Source organism: Cervus canadensis, chromosome 10, assembly GCF_019320065.1.
Source record: "Cervus canadensis isolate Bull #8, Minnesota chromosome 10, ASM1932006v1, whole genome shotgun sequence".
NCBI lineage: Eukaryota > Metazoa > Chordata > Mammalia > Artiodactyla > Cervidae > Cervus > Cervus canadensis.
The window spans coordinates 17,655,600-17,682,698 of record NC_057395.1 but is presented as its reverse complement, the minus strand read 5'-3'; the positions used below and the strand labels follow the sequence as shown (position 1 = coordinate 17,682,698).

The following is a 27,099-nucleotide window of genomic DNA, read 5'->3' as shown; positions in this document are numbered from 1 at the left end:
TGCCATGTAAGCAATGAGCTGCAATAGACACACACCAGCGACGTGTGTCTGGAATCCACAGCCTTCTGTGGCACCAGAATCCCCTCCTGGCTAAGGATTCGGTGAGTGCTCCCACTTTGCAGTTATTTCTTTTCTGTCTACTGCAGACTCTTTCTCCTTGGCCCATTTTCTGCCTTAAGGAACAAATGCCAAATAAAACAGGCTGGGCTCTTTAGGTCCCTTCCAATAGCTTCTTGTCAGGGCCTCACTTGCCAGTCCCTGGGACAGGAGAGGCAGTCTGCACTGTGACTCAAATTCTCAGTAGCAGAGAAGTAGGCTGGGGTGCATATTTCCCTCTCCTGAGTCTATTCCTCAGGCCACTTTACAGAAATACTAGGCTTGTGAGTGAAGGGATATTACTCTTTTTTTTTTAATGTGCAGAGGCTAGGGTACTGCAGGGTCAGAGAAAGGATCAGTGTCCACAAGGAATGCCCGCCAAAGTGCCACTTCCAAGCTTGGCAGGTTTACAGGAAACGCTGAATGTCTATAATTGGCTAAAGGAAGCTGTATTTCATAGGCAGAGGACCTGGAGGACTTGGAAAAACTGGACTATCATGTGACATGGGGATGCAGATGGCCTTCAGCTCTACACATGTGTGCTTGTCAGGCTAACATCACAAGTGGGATGAGAGAAGAATTAGCTTTCCAGTTTCAGCCCTCTCACACCCGTGAAAATGGGAATCCTTGAAAAGCTCCTTCAAATTACTCAGAGGTTATCCCTGAGCTGCAAAACCATAGCATTAATTCAATCACCAGCCACTGCTGCTGTTTAGTTACTGATCTACTTTTCATTGCACATAGAATGCAGAAATCTTAACTGTTAACAGCTACACAACCACTTTCTGGGTCAGAGGACAAACCATTACCAACATACTAGAAAGCTCCTGTGTGTCCCCCAAAGTTCTATCTCTGTTAACTAAAGAGTCAAGTTCTAACAGCATTGATTAGTTTAGTCTGTTCTTGCAGTCCCTGTAAATAGAATTGCACATACATCCTTTGCTGTGTCTGGCTCCTTTTGTTTAACATATTGTCTGTGAGATTCATCCATGTTATTGTGTGGATCAATAGTGTGGTCTTCATATGGCTGCACAGTATTCTATTGTGTGAAGAAACCAATATACTTTTCTTTCTTTTTTTAAAAACTTTCATTCTCTCATTGAACATTTGGCTTATTTAGAGTCAGCGTAGCTTTGCTGAGATTCTAAATTATTTCCATGTTTCTCCTCTTTCTGCTCTTCTCACTCTTAAACACACACACTCTCACACACAGGATCTTTGCATGTGTGGAGTTCTAATTGATAGAGGATCCACTAGGCTTTTAAGTTTTACTAGGGAAAAAAATCCCAAACAGAAAAACAAGTAAGCAAAAATAAAGAAGACATAACGTTATTTTCCTTGATACAAAGGAATCAAATTGCCATGCAGATAGGGTTTACATTTTGAAAGTGATCTCAGACTACATGCTATCAATTTGAACTTGTCAGCAGGAGAAATTCAGCTTGTCAGTTGCCTACAAATCTGTTTTGTTTCCCTGAACAGTCAGGTTGTTTATGGGTAGCATATTCATACTTGTTTTTAGTGTTCAAAAATTGGGAGAGCTCATGTCAGAAAACTCCAGTTTTCAGACAGCTCAAAAAGTTAAGGCATCTGGTAGACCTGAGCCACATTCCCACAGGGCGATGACAGACCGGAGCCGAGTGTGAGCCGCTGGGCCCAGACAGCACGCGCATGCTGTCTGTGCAGGGCTCACCTCCGCCTGCTGCTCACACGGCCCAGGTCTGCGCACGCACAGGCACCCTGCCCCACCGTGCAAATCGGTCAGATTCAGGTCAGTTTGTGTCAGTCAAATAATTCGTCCACGCTTCTCACTTAGAATGCAGGAATTTGGCAATTCCCTGTTGATGAGAGTGTTTTAGACAACTATAAATTTGTTGCTTTTTTTTTTTAATGTGTCCAAAAATCTTTCTACAAGTATTACATACAAACCTGATTCCAAAAAAAAGGCTAAAATAAGAGGGACAGTTCAGAATACATTAAATCTCTGTGTTAAATGCAGGCGAGAGAATATGTAGAGAGAAGAGCCAGCTGACCTTTCTTCTTCTGCCCAGAGAAACTTCACTCAAAATGTCCACCCACAGGCCAGTCTTCTGATCAACATCTATTAGCCATGTGGGAGGATATTTGACAATGGATGAGAAAAACAGCCCCTCTGACTCACTTGATTAAATACTTTCTGGACCAAACCCAATTCCATCATGATCGGTGGGCTGGGGAGTTACTAACTGTATTTAGTCATTTTCATGGTGCCAGTGATGTCAGAGGGGAGACAAGGTGATTTCCGTCTAGATAATCTGAAGTGTCCTTATGCCAAAATTCAGATGTCTCCTGGATGCATTTAAAAAATGACAAAAAGCTGCTAGGTAGTAAAGGGAATATATGAGCACCCCCCACCCACTCTACAAATAAGCAACATAAACTAGAGAATCTCTACAGAGAATAAACTAATGAAAAAGACAGGATAGCCGTGGGGAACATGGCAACAACAACACCGATCTGGAGATCAAGCCTTAGGCCCTCTGAATAGCAAAGGCAGCACGTTTAAGCTTGTGAGAAAGAACCTAGAATGGAGCTTTGGAAGAAGGCCAAAGTTGTTACTGCCTTAGAGGAAGCAAAGTAACACTCTCCCTAGGAAAACACCATTGATTTAGGCCCTGAGGTTTCCTACATATGAACACTGATGGTGGCTTAAATGGTAAAGAATCTACCTGCAATGTGGGAGACCTGGGTTCCATCCCTGGGTTGGGAAGATCCCCTGGAGAAGGAAATGGCATTCAACCCAGTATTCTTGCCTGGAGACTCCATGGACAGAAGAACCTGGTGGGCTACAGTCCATGGGGTTGCCAAGAGTTGGACATGGCTGAGTGACTAACACACACACAATCAACTGTTAGCACAGAAGAAGAAACACCACCAAAAATAAGTTGACAAAATGACAAGCTGGCTTATTCACCCAGTAGGATTAGCAGATACATACAAAACAGGTATATGTAAAATGTAAAAACAATTAAAAATAGAATAAAGATGAGTATGAATTGACTGTCAAAATTTTTTTTGTCAATCTGTGAACTGATTAAGAGGTGGAAAATTGGTAAGGGACCATGATATTCCACGGGTCATATTTTCTGGAAATTTTTCCTGATTTTCCAAATTGTGCATCACCCCAATCAGCTCTCCAGATTACTTTGTCCCAAAGATTTCCAGCCTTTTACAACCACTGTCAGATCTCTGTGTTTCAAGGCACCCTGATAAGAACTTTAATTTTTCTGTCCATTATGGTAGTTAAGTCTACTTTGCCACTTACAATAAGTACTGCTTACACACACTGTTATTCTGGGTCCCATTATATAAGTGATATTAAGAAGCTTGACTCCCAGACAGCTTCTCTGCACATCAATCCAGCTGATAGATGACAGCCTCCACAGAGCACCCTTCTGCAGAGAGTATTTATTGTCTTTGTACAAGGAGTATCCTCTGGGCTCTCTTAGTTAGAAACATAGTCAAGTGACAGGTCCTCAGAGAGCACCTACAACTGTCTTCACATTCATGTTAACTTCCTTCTTCTGTGAGCTATCTGACCCTTTATTAAGATATGGTAAAACTGCCATATGATCCAGCAGTCTCATACCTGGGCATGTATCTGGAGAAAATCATAACTCATAAAGACATGTGAACCCCAGTGCTCACTGCAGCACTGTTTACAAGAGCCAAGACTTGGAGACAACCTAAACGTCCATCAACAGATGGATGGATGAAGAATACATGGTGCATACACAGTGGGTTATTGTTCAGCCACAAAATAATGGGGAAGACCAGAGATTGCTTCAGGAAAGCTGGAGATACCAATGGAACTCTTCATGCAAAGATGGGCACAATAAAGGACAGAAAAGGCAAGAATGTAACAGAAGCAGAAGATACTAAGAAGAGGTGGAAAGAATACACAGAAGAGCTATACAGGAAAGGTCTTAATGAACTGGATAACTATGATGGTGTGGTCACTCATCTAGAGCCAGATACCTTGGAGTGTAAAGTCAAGTGGGCCTTAGGACGCATCACTACAAATAAAGCTAGTGGAGGTGATGAAATTCCAGTTGAGCTATTTCAAATCCTAAAAGATGATGCTGTTGTCAGGAAGCATTTAACAGGAGGCTTCCTGTGTGCTGTTATGGATCTGTCAGGAAACCTTTGGCCCTTATTAGTTCCTGAATATTCAGGAATTAAGAGGAGAGGCACGCCCTTTCCTGGGGCTGAGGAATCCAGGCATTTCCTTTGTTAGTTTCTCATTATGGTGATAAGTACCCTCTTCTCTCTTTAATAGGGATCGCCTTGTGTTTTGTAAGTCTGGAATTTTAATCTTAACCTTTACGGAGAATAACTACAGTATATATGCCCAAGCCATGGTGATTAAAACACTTTTGCTCCATCAGAGCTTTGGTCTTTCTTTCTTTCTTTTTCTCTCTCTCGATTTCTCTCTATCTATTTCTGGCTGATTCCCTGGAGCGTGGAAGCTGCATAACCCAGTGAATATTAGCCTCTTTACTTCTTTCACTCTCTCATCGTTGACTCCGGGCCACCAGGCTCCGGTCCATTAAAGGACCAACAGCTGTTAAAGTGTTGCAGGCAATATGCCAACAAATTTGGAAAACTCAGCAGTGGCCACAGGACTGGGAAAGGTCAGATTTCATTCCAATTCCAAATAAGGGCAATGCCAAAGAATGTTCAAACTACAGTACAACTGTGTTCATTTCACATGCTAGCAAGGTAATGCTCAAAATCCTTCAAGCTAGGTTTCAGTACATGAACCAAGACCTTCCAGATGTATAGGCTGGATCTAGAAAAGGCAGAGAAACCAGAAATCAAATTACCAACATCTGTTGGATCATAGAGAAAGCAAGGGAATTCCAGAAAAACATCTACTTCTGTTTCATTTCCCTGGAAGAGAGAAAGGCTACCCACTCCACTATTCTGGCCTAGAGAATTCCATGGACTATACAGTCCATGGGGTTGCAAAGAGTTGGACATGATTGAATGACTTTCATTTCACTTCACTTATGTTTCATTGACTACACTAAAGCCTTTGACTGTGTGGATTGCAACAAACTGTGAAAAATTCTTAAAGAGATGGGAATACCAGACCACCTTACCTGCCTCCTGTGAAACCTGTATGCAGGTCAAGAAGCGGTAGTTAAAACCAGACATGGAACAACAGATTGGTTCCAAATTGGGAAAGGAGTGTGTCAAGGCTATATACTGTCACTCTGCAATAACTTATATACAGGGCACACCATGTGAAATGCCAGGCTAGACAAATCACAAGCTGTAATCAAGATTGTTGGGAGAAATATCAGCAACCTCAGATATGCAGATGATACCACTCTAACGGCAGAAAGTGAAGAAGAACTAAAGAGCCTCTTGATGAAGGTGAAAGGGAGAGTGAAAAAGCTAGCTTTAAACTCAAAATTCAAAAAACTAAGGTCATGGCACCCAGTCCCATCACTTCTTGGTAAATAGATGGGGAAAAAGCAGGAACAGTGGCAGATGTTAATTTATTTTATTTTCCTGCTCTCCAAAATTACTGTGGATGGATGAAATAAAAAATAAACAAAATGTTGAGGGAAAAAAAAGATGGGGTCAAAGAAGCTATGGAGTTTTCTCCTCATTTGCTATAGGCCATCAGAGCATATAAGCTTCAAAGAACCATCCTAGGAACCATAGGGAATAGCTTCAAGAGTCCTTTGCAAAAACACTGAATCTTGAGTTACTGAGTGCTCCTATATCAAATAAATCCTCGCTGTTTCAGCTCCATGTGGGTTCCATTCTCCCCACTATAAACTCAAAGTTTGCTTTAATGTTGGTTTCCTTGGCTTTGAGGGCATAAATTGGCTAGGCACTTCAATTTATCAATGGGTATGCCAACTCTTCCCAGGGAAAGGCTAGTACTTTTCTATTGACACTATTCTCTAGTTATCAGCTTGGAGGCAATAAGGAGTAGCAGAGAAAGATCTTAAGTTGAATGAGAATTACCATAGGAGGTTTCAGATAAGGTCCTTGTATACCCATTGGATACAGAAGGTTGCTGTTCTCTGTCAAGGGAGAAGAGATTGTTTCTATATTCCAAGATCAGTCCAGTTCAGCTCAGTCATCTCTGACTTTTTGCGACCCCATGGATTTCAACATACCAGGCTTCCCTGTCCATCACAAACTCCCAGAGCCTACTCAAACTCATGTCCATCGTGCTGGTGATGCCATCCAACCATTTCATCCTCTGTTTTCCCCTTCTCCTCCTGCATTCAATCTTTCCCAGCATCAGGGTCTTTTCCAGTGAGTCAGTTCTTTGCATCAGATGGTCAAAGTGTTGGAGTTTCAGCTTCAGCATCAGTCCTTCCAAAGAATATCGAGGACTGATTTCCTTTAGGATTGACAGGTTGGATCTCCTTGCAGCCCAAGGGACTCTCAAGAGTCTCCTCCAAAAACCACAGTTCAACACATCAATTCTTTGGTGCTCAGCTTTCTTCATGGTCCAACTCTTACATCCATACATGACTACTGGAAAAATCATAGCCTTCACTAGATGGACCTTTGCTGGCAAAGTAATGTCTCTGCTTTTTAATATGCTGTCTAGTTTGGTCATAGCTTTTCTTCCAAGGAGCAAGCTCTTCTAATTTCATGGCTGCACTTACCATTTGCAGTGATTCTGGAGCCCCCCAAAAATAAAGTCTCTCACTGTTTCCATTGGTTCCCCATTGATTTGCCATGAAGTGATGGGACTGGAGTCATGATCTGAGCTTTCTGAATGTTGAGTTCTAAGCCAGCCTTTTCACTCTCCTCTTTTACTTTCATCAAGAGGCTCTTTAGTTCCTTTTCGTTTTCTGCCATAAGGGGTGGTGTCATCTGCATATATGAGGTTATTGCTATTTCTCCCAGAAATCTTGATTCTAGCTTGTGCTTCATCCAGCCCAGCATTTCTCATAATGTACTCTGCATATAAGTTAAATAAGCAGGGTGACAACATACAGCCTTGATGTACTCCTTTTCCTATTTGGAACCAGCCTGTTGTTCCATGTCCAGTTCTAACTGTTGCTTCTTGATCTGCATATAGAATTCTCAGATTTCATTTTTTTTAGAATAACTAAAGAGCCTCTTGATGAAAGTGAAAGAGGAGACTGAAAAAGCTGGCTTAAAACTCAGCATTCAGAAAACTAAGATCATGGCATCTGGTCCCATCACTTTGTGGCAAATAGATGGGGAAACAGTGGAAACAGTGATAGACTTTATTTTGAGGGGGCTCCAAAATTATCGCAGATTGTGACTGCAGCCATGAAATTAAAAGACACTTGCTTCTTGGAAGAAAAGTCATGACCAATCTAGACAGCTTATTAAAAAGCAGAGACATTGCTTTGCCAAATAAGGTCCATCTAGTCAAAGTTATGGTTCATTTCCAAGGCAAACCATTGAATAACACAGTAATCCAACTCTATACTCCAACCAGTAATGCTGAAGAAGCTGAACGGTTCTATGAAGACCTTCAAGACCCTTTAGAACTAACACTCAAAAAAGATGTCCTTTTCATTATAGGGGACTGGAAAGCAAAAGTAGGAAGTCAAGAAATACCACAAATAACAGGCAAATTTGACCTTGGAGTACAGAATGAAGCAGGGCAAAGGCTAACAGAGTTCTGCCAAAAGAATGCACTGGTCATAGCATACACCCTCTTCCAACAAAACAAGAAAAGACTAAAAAAAAATAATAATAATAAAATTTTAAAAAAAAAGACTCTACACATGGACATCACCAGATGGTCAACACTGAAATCAGATTGATTATATTCTTTGCAGCCAAAGATGGAGAAGCTCTATACAGTCAGCAAAAACAAGACCAGGAGCTGACTGTGGCTCAGATCATGAACTCTTTATAGCAAAATTCGGACTTAAATTGAAGAAAGCAGGGAAAGCTTCTAGGCCTTTCAGGTATGACCTAAATCAAATCTTTTATGGCTATACAGTGGAGTGACAAATAGATTCAAGGGATTAGATTTGATAGACAGTGTGCCTGAAGAACTACTGATGGAGGTTTGTGACACTGTACAGGAGGCTGGGATCAAGGCCACCCCCAAGAAAAAGAAATGCAAAAAGTAAAAATGGTTGTCTGAGGAGGCCTTAAAAACAGCTATGAGAAGAAGAGAAGTAAAAGGCAAAGTAGAAAAGGAAGGATATACCCATTTGAATGCAGAGTGCCAAAGAATAGCAAGGAGAGACAAGAGAGCCTTCCTCAGTGATCAGTGCAAAGAAATAGAAGAAAATAATAGAATGGGAAAGACTAGAGAGCTTTTCAAGAAAATTAGAGATACCAAGGAAACATTTCATGCAAAGATGGGCATAATAAAGGACAGAAATGGTAAGGACCTAACAGAAGCAGAAGAGATTAAGAAGAGGTGGCAAGAATACACAGAAGAGCTATACAAAAAAGATCTTCATGACCCAGATAATCATGATGGTGTGATTACTCACCTAGAGCCAGACATCCTGGAATTCAAAGTCAAGTGGACCTTAGGAAGCATCACTATGAACAAAGCTAGTGGAGGTGATGGAATTCCAGTTGAGCTATTTCAAATCCTAATAGATGATGCTGTGAAAGTGCTGCACTCAATATGCCAGCAAATTTGGAAAGCTCAGCAGTGGTCAGGACTGGAAAAGGTCAGCTTTCATTCCAATCCAAAAGAAACAGAATGCCAAAGAATGCTCAAGCTACCGCACAATTGCACTCATCTCACATGCTATCAAAGTAATGCTCAAAATTCTCCAAGTTAGGCTTCAACAGCTCTTGAACAATGAATTTTCAGATGTTCAAGCTGGATTTAGAAAAGCCAGAGGAACCAGCGATGAAATTGCCAACATTCTGTTGGATCATTGAAAAAGCAAGAGAGTTGCAGAAAAGCATGTACTTCTGCTTTACTGAGTATGCCAAAGCCTTCGACTGTGTGGATCACAACAAACTGTGGGAAATTCTTAAAGAGATGGGAACACCAGACCACCTGACCTGCCTCCTTGGGCCATGTTCAGTAAATCTTTAATTCAATTTTCTGTTGATGGGCAGGGCTATTGCTTGACCTGAGGCCAAACTATTTTGGACGTAATGATGATAATGGTGACCTCCTTCACAATGTCCCATGCATGCAGTGTATCCAACCCGAAGCAGGCCACCACTGGCCCACGCTCTGTCGGCGACTCCTGGACACTCATGCAACATGTCTGGGTCAGTTTCTTCCAAGATGGCCTAGGGAAATTCAGGAGTCAAGGTTCTCAAGTTCATCCACTCAAATGAACTCATCCCAGATCTCAGCATCCCTATCCAGGCCCTGAATCTTACAAAGTTGTGTATTGAGTCTCAATATTCTATATATTCAAAGTTATGGTTTTTCCAATAGATGTGAGAATTGGACCATAAGGAAGGCTAAGCACCAAAGAACTGATGCTTTTGAACTATGGTGCTGGAGAAGACTCTTGAGAGTCTCTTGGACAACAAAGAGATCAAACCAGTCAATCCTAAATGAAATCAAACCTGAATATTTATTGGAAGAACTGATGCTGAAGCTGAAGCTCCAATACTTTGGGGGCCTGATGCAAAGAGTCACCTAATTGGGTAAGATCCTGATCTGGGAAAATTGAGGACAGGAGAAGAAGAGGGCAACAGAGGATGAGATGGTTGGGTGGCATCATTGACCTGATGGACATGAGTTTGAACAACTCCGGGAGATAGTAAAGGACAGGGAAGCCTGGAGTGCCGAAGTCCACTGGGTCACAAAGAGTCAGACATGACTGAGCAACTGAACAACATCAAAAAAGTGGTCATCTTATGCTACAATCTGTATAATTATCAGTGTATGTTACAGCTATTAGATATCCCAGCATTGAACTGTCTACTTAGTCTCATCTCGATTTACTACAGGTGGGTGCTTAAATTAACCTGATGCTACTATATACCAGGATTAATTTTCACTCCAGTTACCACACCAAAAAATTTGTGGTCCCTAATGCCTTCAGACCAATTCCCAAATCGAATTCCAATTCCTAAATCCTATCCACAGTGTATCTTTCTACAACCACTTTTTTTTAGCTCAGTTTCCTAGGGACAATCACTATCAGCTAATGCCTTAACTCGAACATGCAATCCCAAGGTAGGAAAAAATAAATGAAGCAAGGAAGAATAAGAAGCAAGAAAAAGTTCTATGTTGCTATCCTAGACACTGCATTATGATGAACCACAAAGAAACGTAGCCAGGAGTTCAGCAAATGCATCTGCTAAGTGATGTGGGAAACCTCTAAACATGCTGTGCAAAGGACACATGCCAAGGAACAGGCCATGAGAGAGACTCATGGAGAGGGACTTTACCTGCCTTGCTCCTTCTCTCTCCCAGCAGAGCAAGCTGCTCAGGACACAGGTCAGTGTTTTACAGTCAGGTACAATTTTATCCCCCAGGGTGACACAAATAGAAATATTTTATATCTAGAGATACCATTCTAATTGTCACAACTGGGAGAAGCTACTGGCATCTCGTGAGCAGAGGCCAAGAATAACTTTAAACATACTACAATGCACAGGACAGTCTCCCACAATAAGAATTATTCAGCCCAAAACATCAGTAATGCTACTGGGACAAAACCTGTTCCAGATAATGGTAAAGCAGAAAGAAAATGAAGAGGTACCCAAGGTGTGTCTAACAAAACAACGAACAGGAAAAAGACAGATGTGGAAGACATTTCACAGAAAAGAAACACAAATGGAGAACAAAACATGAAAAATCTGGAACCTCGTTAGTAAGCAGGGAACTCAGATCATGGTAAGGCACCATTTCACACTCAACTGAGTGGCAAAAATTAAGATCTTGAGAACACAGAGCATGAGGAGACTGGGTCTCTGGAGGAATTCTCATTTTCCTGTTGTCCTGGTTAGGAGTGGAAATTGCTACTGTCTCTTTGGGAAAGAGTTTAGTATCATGCTGTAAAGTTGAACACGTGCATATTTAAGGTGAACACTCATACCAGTTTGCCTGAGACTGTCCTAGTTAAGGCTGGAAATCCTGTATCTTAGGAAATTCTGAAGTTCCAAGTAAACTGGAATGCTTGGCCACCTGTATATCCTAGCAATCTGTTCCTATATATATAACCCTAAACAACTCTTGCACAAGCACCAGGAGATATATAAAAAATAATTATAATATAATTTTCATAACAGCAGAAAATAGACATAATGGTAGAGTCCATCTACAAGAGAATAAATGGTGAGATATACAGGCAATGTAATATTTTCTAGCTATGAAAATGAACTACAGTTACTTGTAACAATATGGATGAATCTTAGAAACAATCATTTGATAAAATGAGTAAATCTGTTGACTCTGAGTATGAGATAATTACAAAACTCAAAAGGAAGCAAAAACAGGGCTTCCCTGGTGACTCAGTGATAAAGAACTTGCCTGCCAACGCAGGAGACACCGTTGCATCCTGGTTTGGGAAGACCCCACATGTTGCCAAGGAACTAACCCCAGGCTCCACAACAACTGAGCCTGTGCTCCAGAGTCCGGGAACTGGGACTGCTGAGCCCGCGGCCCACGCCTGCTGGAGCCTGCACGCCCTAGGGCCCAGGCTCCACAGCAAGAGAAGATACCACAATGAGAAGCCATGTACTGCAGCCACAGAGGGGCCCCACTCACGGTAACCAGAGAGAAGCTCGAGCAGCAACGAAGACCCAGCACCACCGAAGGTAGATGAATATTTTTTCAGAAAAAGGAAACTATAATCAAAAATTTCATAAAGATATATTCATGTTTGGTCCAATTTCTTTTTAAGCAAGAACATGGTAAATGGTAGACAAATTTAAGATAGTATCTCTGGGGGTGGGGAGGGGAAAGGAGGAAATGGAATGGAAGGCTCCCTTCTCCCCAAAGAAAAATTAATTAAACTAATCAATTATTACATCCCCAGAAAGTATTCACTGGATTTAGTATCTTTGCTGTCAACTTTAGTGGTGTTATTTATTTCTTTTTTGGCTATGCTATTTTCTGTTTATTTTACCTCTTTTTGTTTTTTTAAATCCTTCTTTATCTCACTTTTTAGAAATAGATTGGGAAAGAAGAATGAATGTAATACAGCCCCCGAGCCAGCGAGGGTGGGTGGGTATTTTGGCCTGGCTTGCCATTCACGGGTCTTGCCAGCATGTATTTCCAGTCAAGTTCTCATTCTGCTTCCAAGGAGCTGGGGTTCCTAATGTCAGCCTGTTAAGTCTCATGCTAGAATTGGCTGCATCTGGTCACTTGGGAAGCACCACACTTAAAACACAGGCCCCAAAGAGCAGTAAAAGCTCAGGAAAACTGCAGAATAGGGCTGCTGTTTAATTTACAGTTTAGTCTCAGAGTGAAGAAATCCATGAACTGAAAATTACTATTTCACACGCACATCCCAATGGAAACACACAGGCACAGATCTCCCTATAAATATGTTCCTAGCCTGCCCCAGAAACTTGACCTTGGAGGGTCCAGAGCCTCGGAAGTTTGAGTTTGGGACCACAATCCAAAAATTATTTGTTTCTACAAAAACCCATTCAATGTGCTTAGCACACTTACAGGAGTTGTATCACAGAAAGAGAGTCTATCACGTTAGTCTGCATCATTGCATTACCTCCCTGAAACCACAAACACCATCACACACCGAAAATTTCTTACATTCAGGCCCATTCCAAACCTCACCTTTTTCTCAAGGACCCATCACAGTATTTTCTTCCTTCTTTCCTCCCTCCCTTCCTCTTTCTCTCTTTGGAATAAACACAAATAAACTATTATTCTGCCTGCAAATTAACTTTTGTCTTCCTGAATTCTGGTACTTTTTTTTGTGTTTCTAGTCTTTAATCTTGTTCCCTTTGGTGCACGATGCTCAGCCCTTCCCTTCCCCGCACCCCTGATGCCTTCACTTCCAAATCATCTGACAGCATCATGGGACACCTTTTTTGTGTGTCTCTGAACACATTCTACTGTCCTTGCCTTAAACATGCTTCTTTTTTTTTTGCTGAGGAACAACTACTCACCTTGTACAATTTTTTTTTATTATTTTATTTTTGGCTGAATGACATGTGGGAAGCCGGTTCCCTACCCAGGGATCAAATCCACAATCCCAAACATTGGAAGTGTGGAGTCTTAACCACTGGACCACCAGGGAAGCCCCACCTTGTACATTTTAATCAAGATGTTTCTCTTCTTGGTCAATTGCAATCTCCCTTCCTGTATATGTCTTTGAAGCTCTTCTTACCAAAATCCCTCAAGTTTGGACTATTTCCGCAGCCCTCAAATTTGGTCTGGCTATGTGATTTGCTTTGGCCTACACAGCAGAGGTGACATCTGAGCCTAGGCCTCAAAAAAATCATTCACTCTTTTAAATCTTCCCCAGCCCATGCGGGTGGGCCTGGACTAGGCGGCTGGAGAGCTGAGTTTCCCAATCAATCACTGGATATGCACCTCAGGCTATCTGAAAGGCACCGGAAGCCACCTCAGACTATCGGAATCCCAGTCCACCTGTCAGCTGATTGCAGACAAACCAACAAACCAAGCCCAGATCAGAACTCAGGTCACAGAGACTTATGAGCAATAATACATGCTTATTGTCTCAAGCTACTAAGTTATGGGCTTATTCGTTATGCAGCAATGATGGATGTTCTTTCCTGATCTGATTTAATAGCTGCAACATACGTCTACCATAGCCCCTTATATCACTACATAGCTTCTTGTGTTTCTCTTCCAGAAATGTTCAAGCTATTTGAAAACAGGGGAAAACTTTTATTTTGTACCACAAAACCTAACAGCACCTGCCAATTTTTCAATAAATGAGTGTCAGAAAAATATCAATGATAACTAGTTAAGTAAGGATTATAATGATGGCCAAAGGATGGTTTTGGAGGTAGACAAACCAGAATTTGGATCCTAATTCAGTTTTCTATATGTGTTACTCCACAGATTTTGGCTAACTTCAGACAACTTTATCTTCCCATGTATAAGCTGAAACTAGAATAATATATATGCTGTAGGATTGTGGTTATAAGGTATATATTCCCTTTGCCTCCAACCTGGGACAGAGCATTGTTGTTGTTTAGTTGCTCAGTTGTGTCCGACTCCTTGTGACCCCACGGACTACAGCACACCAGGCTTCCTTGTCCTTAACTATCTCCTGGAGTTTACTCAAACTCATGTCCATCGAGTCAGTGATGCCATCCAACCATCTCACCCTCTGTCCTTCTCCTCCTGCCCTCAATCTTTCCCAGCATCAGGGTCTTATCCAATGAGTCGGTTCTTGGCATCAGGTGGCCAAACTATTGGAGCTTCAGCTTCACCATCAGTCCTTCCAGTGAATATTCAGGGTTGATTTCCTTTAGGTTTGATCTCCTTGCTGTCCAAGGGACTTTCAAGAATCTTCAGCAGCACAGTTCGAAAGCATCAGTTTTTCAGTGCTCAGCCTTTTTTTACAGTCCAACACTCAAAACCATACATGACTACTGGAAAAACCATGGCTTTAACTATATGGACTTTCATTAGCAAAGTGATGTCTCTTTTTAATACACTGCCTAGGTGTGTCATAGCTTTTCTTCCAAGGAGAAAGCATCTTTTAATTTCATGGCTACAGTCACCATCTGCAGTAATTTTGGAGCCCAAGAAAATAAAGTCTGTCACTGTTTGCACTTTTTCCCCATCTACGTGCCATGAAGAGATGGGACTGGATGCCATGATCTCACTTTGGCATGGACTGGGTGAGTGGTCAACAAATGAGAATAAAAGCATAAAATGAGTGTAAAGGACTTCACTGGCAGTCCAGTGGTTACGACTCTGCCTGCCAACGCAGGGGACACAGGTCTGATCTCTAGTACTGTGAGATTCCACATTACGTGGGGCAACTAAGTCTGTGCATCACAACCGCTGAGCCCACAAGCCTCAAGCCTGTGCTGGGCAATAAGAGAAGCCACTGTAATGAAAAGCCCACAGTGAAGAGCAACTCCAGCTCACCACAACTAGAGAAAGCTTGCATGAAGGAATGAGGACCGAGCATAGCCAAGTAAATTTTTTTTAATGTATGAAAAATAATAAAAAATTAAAATGTACAAAAAGCATTTAGTATAGTACACAGCTTAGAGATAATAAAAAAATACAATTAATTAATGTGACCTATGTTCTATTAACATGATCATGATCATCATCGTTGCTGTCACTTCTTACAGGAGGAACTGCAGGTTCTCCATCCATAATTCCTTGGCATCGTCACCTCTGTACATGCTGACCCGATGGTAGCTTCCAATGGCAAACACCTGGGACTCTCTCACTCCCTCATGTAACACCCCTCACTCCCACCCAGAGGAGAAGCCCTCAACCAAGGCAGATGGGAGAATGTGGCTGTGTCCCCCAATTTCCCTTCCCTTGTTTAGGACAAATCCAAGGTATGTTTTATACTATATCTAGAATGCCGAATGAGACTGTGCACCTTGTCACAGCAGTGATAAAATACATTTCCTCTATTTCTCCTCTTCCCTATCTCATATCCCTACTCTACTACAAAGATATAAACTAGCATCACCCCAACATATACACCAGTAGCTAAATTTAGAATCACCATCTGATTCTAGGGAAATCAACCTAAAATGATATTACTCTTAGGTTTATTTTACCCTTGTTGCTTCAGAATCTAATTACTTCTCACAGTAATTCTGACTTCCATTTAAGGCCTAGCCTTTTAATGATCTCTCCAGCTAATCAAAGAGCTGTATCCAGCCCAGTGATGACAAAACCAAGCACAGAATGTGGTGTGCCATCTTTTGTTTTCTTGAATGTTTTCATCAGGGCTCAATTCTCACTTTGAGGACAAAGTGAAATTGTAGTTGATCTTGGGTAGCTCTGTGCTCCTCTTGATGGGCATCTGAAACCCTGGTATTGACTCTTGGCCAAGACAGAGGTGAAACGTACTAGCTAGTGATTTATACTATGCTGTTAAGAGTAAAAACCTACCCCAGGTACCCTGGACCAGCTTGTCTATGCTGTTCACTAAGATGTATGAATGTGAATGTGAAAGTCACACAGTCACATCCCACCCTTTGCAACCCCACAGACTATGCAGTCCATGGCATTCTCCGTGCCAGAAAACTGGAGTGCGTAGCCTTTCCCTTCTCCAGGGGATCTTCCCAACCCAGAGATTGAACCTGGGGTCAACCCAGAGATTAACCCACATTGCAGGTGGTTTCTTTACCAGCTGAGCCACAAGAGAAGCCCAAGAATAGTGGAGTGAGTAGCTTATCCCTTCTCCAGCAGATCTTCCCAACCCAGGAATTGAACCGGGGTCGCCTGCATTGCAGGTGGATTCATTACCAACTGAGCTACCAGGGAAAGACAAAAATGTATGGATTGATGGTTTGTACTTGTTTAGCTGTTTGCAAAGCTGCTTTTGTGGAATATAAAATACCCCTCAGTAAGTCTGAGCTTTGGCTCCTCTGAGACACATGTATTTTGGTGGTTCATGATCAGAAGACAAAGTATATCCTGTATCGTGGAATGGGGGCTATGCCTGGAAGTCTCAGTCCTCTGAGATGTTTTCTGAGCTTGCATTCACCTGCTGAACCCTATCCTGTGCCTTTGTGTGTGTACTCTGAGGCATCTTTACAATTATCTGACACTATATAACTATATAGTTATACTATATATAGTATAGTACACTATATAGTACTATATAGTACACTATACTATATATAACACTATATATAACTATATCTGACATTATATAACTGCTGCACTGAGGCCCTTTTATGACAATTGAAGCCTTTTGATAGCGGTCTGGTATGGAGGAAGGGACTATAGCAACCAAATTTAGAACCACTTCAGAAAGATATGACTCTTAGAAAGCAGGGCCCAGTATTTTGCTGAGTTTTGTTGTTCAGCTGAGTTTTCATGAAAACCCCTCCTAACACAGACTTGAGGTTGGTCCATGCTCCAACAGTGGCTGTGGGCTTCTTGAAATCTTGGACCCCCCTGCCAAGGTCACTGCATAATTCTTTGTCTTCCCACCACCACCTGTGAGCTCTGCCCAGTGGATACACACTCCAGTATAGAAACCCTGTCTTTGGAGAGCATCAGTTTCTCTGAAAAGCATTGGTTGAATCCACATACTGCTGTCTTTTTTTTTTTTTTTAATTGAAGTACAGTTATTTACAACATTTCAGGTATAAAATAAAATGATTTAGTTATACACACATACATATATCTGCATATATGAGTGTGAAAGTGTTAGTCACTCAGTTGTATCCAACTCTTTGCGACCCCATGGACTGTAGCTTGCCAGGCTCCTTTACTCTCTGAGCCACCAGGAAAGTGCATACGTACATATTTTGAAAGTGCCTATGTATATCTTCTTTTCCAAATTCTTTTCCATTATAGGTTACTACAAGATAGTGAATACAGTTTCCTGTGCTATATAGTAGATCTCACTGTCTACCTACTTTATATACAGTATTTTATCTGTTAATCTCAAGCTCCTAATTTATCCCTCTCCTTCTGTCTTCTACCTTTGTTAATCTTAAATTTGTTTCTGTCTGTGAGTTTGATTCTGTTTTGTAAAAAAGTTCACTTTTATCATATTTTGACATTCCATATATAAGTGATATCATATGCTATTTCCTGTCTGACTTACTTTTAATGGATAACTAATATTCCGCTGTATGTACGGACTACACATACAGTTCTCTGTGCAGGACCTTACGGTTTATCCCTTCTGTTTATAATAGCTTCTCCCTGCTACCCCCCACCACCCACTCTGTCCCTCCTCAACTCGCTCCCCCTTGGCAGTCACCAGTCTGTTCTCTGTGTCTGTGATTCTGTTCCTGTTTCACAGATAGGTTCATTTGCCTCGTATTTTAGATTCCACATATAAGTGATATCACATGATATTTGCCTTTCTCTGTCTGACTTACTTCACTTAGTATGATCATCTCTAGGTCCATCCATGTTGTTGTAAATGGTATCATTTCATTCTTTTTTAAGGCTGAATAATATACCATTGGCTTCCCTGGTGGCTCAGAGGTTAAAGTGTCTGCCTGCAATGCAGGAGAGCTGGGATTGATCCCTGGGTTGGGAAGATCCCCTGGAGAAGGAAATGGCAACCCACTCCAGTATTCTTGCCTGGAGAATCCCATGGACAGAGGAGCCTGGCAGGCTACAGTCCATGGGGTCACAAAGAGTCGGACACGACTGAGCAACTTCACTTTCACTTTCAATATACCATTGATAATACATATATATAAATGATATAGTCCATTGATATATATATTTGATATTTATGATATATCTATCAGTGATATTCCACTATATATATGTATACATACACATATATATATGATATTGAATTATAAGAGCTGTTCATATATTTTGGAAACAATTCTTTACATATCCCCATCTTTTTAAAACACCAATTTTAAGTAGTATTTTCATTTTCTCTTTAACGCTCCACCTAGGAATAATCCATAGGAAAGTTTTAGTCTTTAAGTTATGCTTCGCTAAGCTAAGCCATTGGTCCTTTAAAAAACTCATTTCTTATCCAGAAAGGTACCCTTAATATGAACTATCTCTCTGTGACTCAAGTAACACTGTTCTCAGAAGTTAGGAACCATGCAGGAATGAAGGGAGTTGTTATAAAAGCATATGGAAGGCTCAAGTCTCCAAGTGTTGCCTTGAACATGAGATTTCAGGGCAGAATTTTATGTCTTCTCACAGTGTGATATCAACCTCCTTTAAATTTCAGAAGCCACAAATATATACATCATAGACTGAAACAGCAAAATAAATTACCATTTATGTTATGGTAACCACCATAAACCAGCAAAATAACCACCATTATATACCAATGGTTATAAATTACCACTCTCAAGGGACTCTTGAGAGTCCCTTGGACAGCAAGAAGATCAAACCAGTTCATCCAAAAGGAAATCTGTCCTGCATATTCATTGGAAGGATTGATGCTGAAGCTGAAACTCCGTTACTTTGGCCCCCTGATGCAAAGAACTGACTCATTAGAAATTAGAAAAGACCCTGATGATGGGAAAGATTGAAGGCAGGAGAAGAAGGGAGTGACAGAGAATGAGATGGTTGGGTGGCATCACTGACTCAATGGACATGAGTTTGAGCAAGCTCTGGGAGCTGGTGATGGACAGGGAGGCCTGGCGTGCTGCAGGCCGTGAGGTGGCCAAGAGTCAAACATGACTGAATGACCGAGCTGAACTGAACTGACTGTACATTAAAACACAAATAGCAGCATACCTTACATATGACAATTATAATTATGTTTGGGAATTCATAAAGGACATTGGGGATCATCTAGTTTAAACCAGCGGAAGGACATCCAAAACCTGTTTTAAATCCATCTATTCTCAGTGCCAGGTCTCCAAGCCAACTCATCATGCTCACTTGCCTAGGGGACAGTGGCCTATTTTCCACAATGACTGAGCCCCTACCCCTACCTAAATAACAGTCTTTTACAAATATAACATAAACTCGCTTCTTTACTATTAACCCTCCAAAGGCTTTTGTCTTTGCCGGAGTAAAGTCAAGACAATTGTCCATGTCTAAAGACTCTGCAACTTCCTCTCTATATCATGCTTCTCCAAATACTCTCTTGAACATCTGGATTCTGGATAATAGCACATGTAAGATCCTATCTTCAAGCTTTTACCCTGTGGGCTCTTTTCCATCACTCAGCTCAGAATTCTGAGTGGTCTTCTCTTTATACTAAAACAGAAGTTGCCCTTTTTTTATTCTTTACCTCATTAACCTGTTTATCATGTTCATAATTATCAATGGCTGCCAGCCTCTTTTGCATTTATTGACAATCACTTCTTGGTATCTGGGGACAATTGGTTTTAGGACCCTTGTGGATACCAAAACCCATGGCTGCTCAAGTCTCTTGCATAAAATGACATAGGAAAGTCAGCCCTCTGTATTCATGGGTTCCCCATCCAAGAGTTTAACAAGGATGCTGAACGTGAGGATAGGGAGGTGCAACTCCACTTACTTACCTCCTCCCACTAGAATGTCAGCTCTTTCAAAGCTGTCCCCCTGCCTTTTTTGTGTACTATCATATCCCTAAGTGCCTAGAACAATGTGCAGACATGTAGAAGTCACTCAGTAAATATATACCGAATAAAAAAGGTACTTTTTTGTTTTCTTACCACTACATGATTTAAAATTTTAAAAGGAAAAAACAGTAGCATAATTTATTCCCCTACCTTTTTTATGATGGCTGTGGATGAATCAGACTCCAGAGGAGCGTGGCTATATCTGTTCTGCAAATTTTTGCTGGTGCTCTTTGCTGCTCTTCATTTTTCTTCAGTGTTCATTTTGGTAAGAGGTGGGAACATTTTGCCATAGTGTATTTCTGCAACAACATGGCACCAACATGAGTCAGAACCCCACCAACATTATGCTTTGTTTAAAAATAAACATAAAACCTCATTTACTTCATGCTGTCCTCCATGCTGTACATCCCCTCTTTACTGTTTGAATGCTTTTCCTCAATACGCAGCTACAGACCTGCATGTTACTACCTGGACACCCCCAGGCAAGGTCAGGCTCCCTTAGCACTGCCTGCATCGGTCACAGCACTTCCTCTAATCATTCCACTGTGAGTCCATCTCTCCCACTGATGGTGAGCCCCCTCTGGGGACAGGAACTACACCTTTGGCCCATGAATCCTTAGTCTCATTCACTCTCTAGTAGTTATACAGGTTGAATACAGCTGCTTCTCATTATTTGTAGTAGTTATGTTCTATAGAGTTGCCTGCGATACTGAACGAGTGATGCTGAACCATTGGACTGAGAAGAATACAGGATTAGGTTGATGGTCATCTTGCCCTCAACACTTGTACCACTCACCCAATACACAACCTTGTTGTATGGTTTTATGTAAATTTCCACGTAAAGACACCTATTTAATTGCTGTTGTTGTTCAGTTGCTCAGTCATGTCCGATCTTTGAGACCTTGTGAACTGCAACACTCCGGACTTCCCTGTCCTTCACTATCTTCCAGAGTTTGCTCTACTTATGTTCACTGAGTTTGTGATGCCATCCAACCATCTCATCCTCTGTTGCCCCCTTCTCCCCCTGCCCTCAAACTTCCCAGCATCAAGGTCTACTTCAATAAGTTGGCTCTTTGCATCAGGTGACCAAAGTATTGGAGCTTCAGACTCAGTCATTCCAGTGAATATTCAGGATTGATTTCCTTTAGGATTGACAGGTTTGATCCCCTTTGCAGTCAAAGGGACTCTCAAGAGTCTTCTCCAGCAGCACAATTGGAAAGTAGCAATTCCTTGGCATTCAGCCTTCTTTACAGTCCAACACTCATATCCATACATCATGACTATTGGAAAAACCATAGCCTTGAATGTACAAACTTTTGTCAGCAAAGTGATGTTTCTGCTTTTTAATATGCTCTCTAGGTTTGTCATAGCTTTTCTTCCAAGGAGCAAGAGTCTTGTTATTTCAAGGCTGCAGTCACTGTCTGCAGTGATTTTGGAGCCCAAGAATATAAAGTCTGTCACTGTTGACATTGTTACTCCACATATTTGCCATGAAGGGATGGGACCAGATACAATGATCTTAGTTTTCTGAATGTTGAGTTTTAAGCCAGATTTTTCATTATCCTCTTTCGCTTTCATCAAGAGGCTCTTTAGCTCCTCTTTGCTTTCTGCAATAAGGGTGGTGTCATCTGCATATCTGAGGTTGTTGATGTTTCTCCTGGCAATATTGATTCCAGTTGTGTTTCATCCAGCCCAACATTTCACATGATGTACTCTGCATATAAGTTAAATAAGCAGGGTGACAATATTCAGCCTTGATGTACTCCTTTTCCAATTCTGAACCAGTCTGTTGTTACATATCCGATTCTAACTGTAGCTTCTTGACCTGCATACAGGTTTCTCAAGAGGCAGGTAAGGTAGTCTGTTTTTCCCATTTCTTTAAGAATTTCCCACAGTTTGTTGTGATCCACATAGTCAAAAGTTTTAGTGTAGTTAATGAAGCAGAAGTAGATGTTTTTCTGGAACTCTCTTGCTTTTTCGATGATCCAATGGATATTAACAATTTGATCTCTGGTTCCTCTCCCTTTTCTAAATCCAGCTTGTACATATGGAAGTTATTGGTTCACATATCATTGAAGTCTAGTTTGGAGAATTTTGAGCATTACTTTGCTAGCATGTAAAATGAGTGCAATTGTCTGGTAGTTTGAACATTCTTTGACATTGCCTTTCTTTGGGATTAGAATGAAAACTGACCTTTTCCAGTTCTGTGGCCACTGCTGAACTTTCCAAATTTGCTGGCATATTGAGTGCAGCACTTTACAGCATCATCTTTTTAGGATCTGAAATAGCTCAGCTGGAACTCCATCACATCCACTAGCTTTGTTTGTAATGATGCTTCCTAAAGTTCACTTGACTTTGAATTCCAGGATATCTGGCTCTAGGTGAGTGTTCACACTATTTTGGTTATCTAGGTCATTAAGATCTTTTCTGTATAGTTCTTTTGTGTATTCTTGCCACCTCTTCTTAATATCTTCTGCTTCTGTTAGGTCCATTCTATTTCTGTCCTTTATTGCGCCCATCTTTGCATGAAATGTTCCCTTGGTATCTCTACTTTTCTTGAAGAGCTCTCTAGTCTCTCCCAATCTATTGTCTTCCTCTATTTCTTTGCACTGATCACTTAGGAAGGCTTTCTTATCTCTCCTTGCTATTCTTTGGAACACTGCATTCAAATGGGTATATCTTTCCTTTTCTCCTTTGCCTTTGACTTCTCTTCTTTTCTCAGCTATTCCTCCTCAGACAACCATTTTGCCTTTTTGCATTTCTTTTTCTTGGAGATGTTTTGATCACTGCCTCCTGTACAATGTCAGAAACCTCCATCCATATTTCTTCAGGCACTCTGTGTATCAGATCTAATCCCTTGAATTTATTTGTCATTTCCATTGTATAATCATAAAGGATTTGGTTTAGGTCATACCTGAATGGCCTAGTTGTTTTCCGTACTTTCTTCAGTGGAAGTCTGAATTTGGCAATAAGGAGTTCACGATCTGAGCCACAGTCAGCTCCCGGTCTTGTTTTTGCTGACTGTATAGAGCTATTCCATCTTCAGCTGCGGAGAAGATAATCTGATTTCAGTATTGACCATCTGGTGTCCATGAATAGAGTCATCTTTTGTGTTGTTGCAACAGGGTGAATGCTATGACCAGTGCATTCTCTTGGCAAAACTCTGTTAGCCTTTGCCCTGCTTCATTTTGCACTCCAAGGCCAAACTTGCCCGTTACTCCAGGTATCTTTTGCCTTCCTACTTTTGCATTCCATTCCCCTATAATGAAAAGGACATCTTTTTTTTTTTTTTGGTGTTAGTTCTAGAAGGTCTTGTAGGTGTAGAGATCAAGACCTTGTAGACCTATAAGACCTTATTTAATATCTGTTTATTCATTAAAAGTCAACCCACAGCCAAGTGTACTATAACTCATGCCTGAACCAAGCTTATCCAAGACATGTACATACTCGATAAGGCATATCACAGCCTGCCAGCATTTAGGAACACTAGACAACACTTCAGCACTATGCTCTGGCAGATGGTTGGCTGACATTTCCAACAGCAAAATCACCAAGAAAAATCACAGAAATACAAAAAAACATAAGAAGGTGGCTTGAAAATACAAAATCCATCAATAATGAGGATTGGATGAATACACACTGGTGAATTATATGCACTGCCATTGAAATAAGCAAAAAATAAATACTTCTGTTAGCATATAAAGAGACTAATAAAGATTTCATATACTTCATGAACAATTCAGGAACTGAAGGCTGTTATTCTTGCCTATCCTAATAAAAGGACAAATTCCAGATCTCACCCAATTTCAGACAAGCCCAAAGAAAACTTCTTTGAAAATAATTACAGGTTGAGAGTCTACCTTATCAATTAGGCATAACCCAAAGTGCTCCCCAAAAGATGGCTCCATTTTTCTCCTGAGATTATAAGAAATACCTGCTGTTATTTCATTATATGCATCAGTTAACTGTAGGTACACAACGTAATATTTCCCATACATTTTTTTTAAAGCAATGCCAATACTTTGTGAGATAAACAGCAAAGATTTTGTACTTCCAGTATCTACTTTCTAACGCATTTGAAGGACATTTAAGACTTCCTTAAGAATACAGATTTATGTTTTAAGGCTGCTGCAAAATTTTTCCAGTTAAGTTTACTTCTCAAAATTTTTAACTGGTTAAATTTAACCCTGATTTAATTGTAGTACATAGGAAGTAATTTCTTAATAAAGCCACCATTGCAAAAGCATGCCCTATCTTTAAACTACCATTCCTTTGATCAGTAGGATTTGCACAAGGTGATGTTTTGTGTAGGTAACAAGAAACAGAAGGATGATTCTGAAAGCTCAGCTCCAATGTGTTCAAAGTCTGATAAAATAGAGGTAGACACAGTTTCCTCTTAAAGTCTTGTGAGACTCTCTTCACATATTTTGGAGTATCAGAAGATAAGTCATCTTGTCAGGAAATGCAATTTTAGGATTGATAAAACCATATGGGGGGAGAGAGCATGATGGCAGAGGAGTAGATGGATACAGAGTACATCTCTGTCCACAGATACATCAAGAATACAACTTCAGACACAGAAGTGCATGCAGAACACCAGCTGAGAGCAGACAGGAGTACCTGATCAGCGGAAAAGAATATATAGGACCATGCAAAACTTGGTAGGATGAAGGAACTAGGGGGAAAACAGGAGTGTTATTAGGACTGGACCTTCCCTTGAGGGGTGGTGGAACTGAAGAAGGGGTCCGATCCCCACGGTGGGGCAACTGTCTGAGTCAGAGGAGAAACATTTAAGGCTGAGAGTGAAACAGCTGATCCATGGCAGCCTAAACAGAATGAGAATCAGACAGTCTTTGCTGCATCCATACATACCCCGGACAGGGACACAGGTCCCCTGGAAGGCGCAGTGGCTGAGAGCTGGAGTTTGGGGATTGGGGAGCAATCCCAGGGTGAGGGCTGCTGTTGACTGTGGAGAGACGGATCGAGGGGAGGTGAGGGAGGAGACTGTGGTGGGAAATGCCTGTGGAGGAAAGCCAGGCAGCCATGGAAGCCAGGTGATACTGCTGAGTCATGCATAGGGGGTGGAGCCATCACCATAGCCTCTCTCTCTCCCCACACGCCAGCATCAACAGCTGAACAATAGAGATGCTGACCCATCCAATGCCTGATGTACTCAACTACAGAGCAGGACTCCACCCAGGGTTCTCCTTTAAGAGACTGATGCACCATAATACAGAGTAGGACTCCACCCAGGGTGCCTCTTAAAAGAGCCAGACATGCCGAATAACACAGAAGGACCCCAGGCAAGGGATCCCTCTAAGTGCCAGACTGGGCAGAGCTATAGAGAAAGACTGGCCAAGGAGGCCTTCTGATCGCCAGCTACAAGAGGCTCGAAAAAAGACCCTGATAGGGCCACAACTCCTGCAACAGAGGCGTCCGTGTCCCTGCACACTTGGCACCGCCAGGGTCCCCACAAGTCCAGCAGCCGCACCACCTTCATGCTCAACCCTCACTGGGGCAGAGCTGCCACAGGCAAAACAAGTCTTGCATCTATGCCTGCAGGGTCACTTCAGTCGTGTCCAACTCTTTGCGACCCTGTGGACTGTGGCCTGCCGGGATTCTCTGTCGAGGGGGTTCTCCAGGCAAGAATACTGGAGTGTATTGCCCAGTTCTGGTTGCCATGCCGTTCTAGAGCACTATATCTCCTGCTGCCCTAGTCCCCAACTCCCCCGAGTACCTGAGACCCAAGCAGCTGCAGCACCTCCACACCCGGCCCTCAGAGGGGCAAACCCAAGTCCTCCAGGGCAGCCTCAGGAGCAAACCCCAGTGGACAACCCCCGTGCAGAAGTGGAAATAAAATCACAATTGAAACCCAGGGGAAGAAGACCCCAAACCTTCCCACCAGCTGCACAAGCTGCAGATTAAATCCACATAATCAACGAGGCAGACTCTCTGTCTAGGGAATATATAAAAGGTCATTGAGAGCTCCCACAAGAGAAAACTCACTAGTTCTGATAGCTGTGGACACTGAAGGCAAGAACGCAGAGGAGTAGGACCAGATTAGAATCTGAGCTGCCCCCAGAGCAGGTCCAGAGACCAGCACAGTGTTGGAGGGCATCCTAGGGAGGTGAGGTGGACTGTGACTCCCAGCGAGGGCAAGGACTCTGACAGCAGCGACTTAAGAAAAACATTTATTATTCTTAGGTTTTGACTTGTTCTGTAGATTCTTTTGGATTCCCCCCTTCTCCCCGTTCCCCATTGTAATTACCTATTTTATTGGCACTATGAAATCCAAGTAAGTTTTTGAGCTTTTTTTCCTCAAAGTCACTTTTTTTTTTTTTTTTTTAATTGTTGTTATATATAGATGTTGGCAAGCCCAACCTCTGCCTCTATGTTGGGCTTCTGAAGTTCTGTGGAGTTTTCCTTTTTTCTTTTTTATCTTTCTCTTTTTAAATCTTTAATTTTTAAAACCTACTTTTCTACATTTATTCCTTTGTTTGCTTGTCTTACTGTTCTTTTCCCCTTGCAGTTAATCTTGTATATAAATCTCCTTTATCTACCTCTATTTAACTTTGCATATCTACTCTTTCTTTCTTTTCCTTCTCTCCTTTCCTCTCAACATATTTGTTAGTTTTGTTTTTATTTCTTTATTCCCCACTTGACACATTGCTTTGGTTTTGTTTTCCAGTTTGTGCTTTAGTTACCTTTGTTCTTAACCGGTAGAGAAATTTTTTGATTTCCTTTGATTGCCAGGTCAATCTATTGTACTTTATTTTTGCTGGACTGTTTTGATTTTGCTTATGGATGTATATGTATATGTGTATATTCCATTATTTTAATTACTATTTGCCTGATTTGGTA

General features: G+C 41.5%; 1 protein-coding gene across 1 annotated transcript in view; it reads right to left on the bottom strand.

Moving 5' to 3' along the window:
• The window catches only part of PAK5 (p21 (RAC1) activated kinase 5), a 380,241-nt gene that overhangs the window by 188,027 nt on the left and 165,115 nt on the right, over window positions 1-27,099 (bottom strand). Inside the window, exon 2 of the mRNA XM_043480327.1 lies at window positions 20,389-20,537. The gene's annotated coding sequence lies outside the window, so the exon portion shown is untranslated. The remainder of the gene's footprint in view (window positions 1-20,388; window positions 20,538-27,099) is intronic.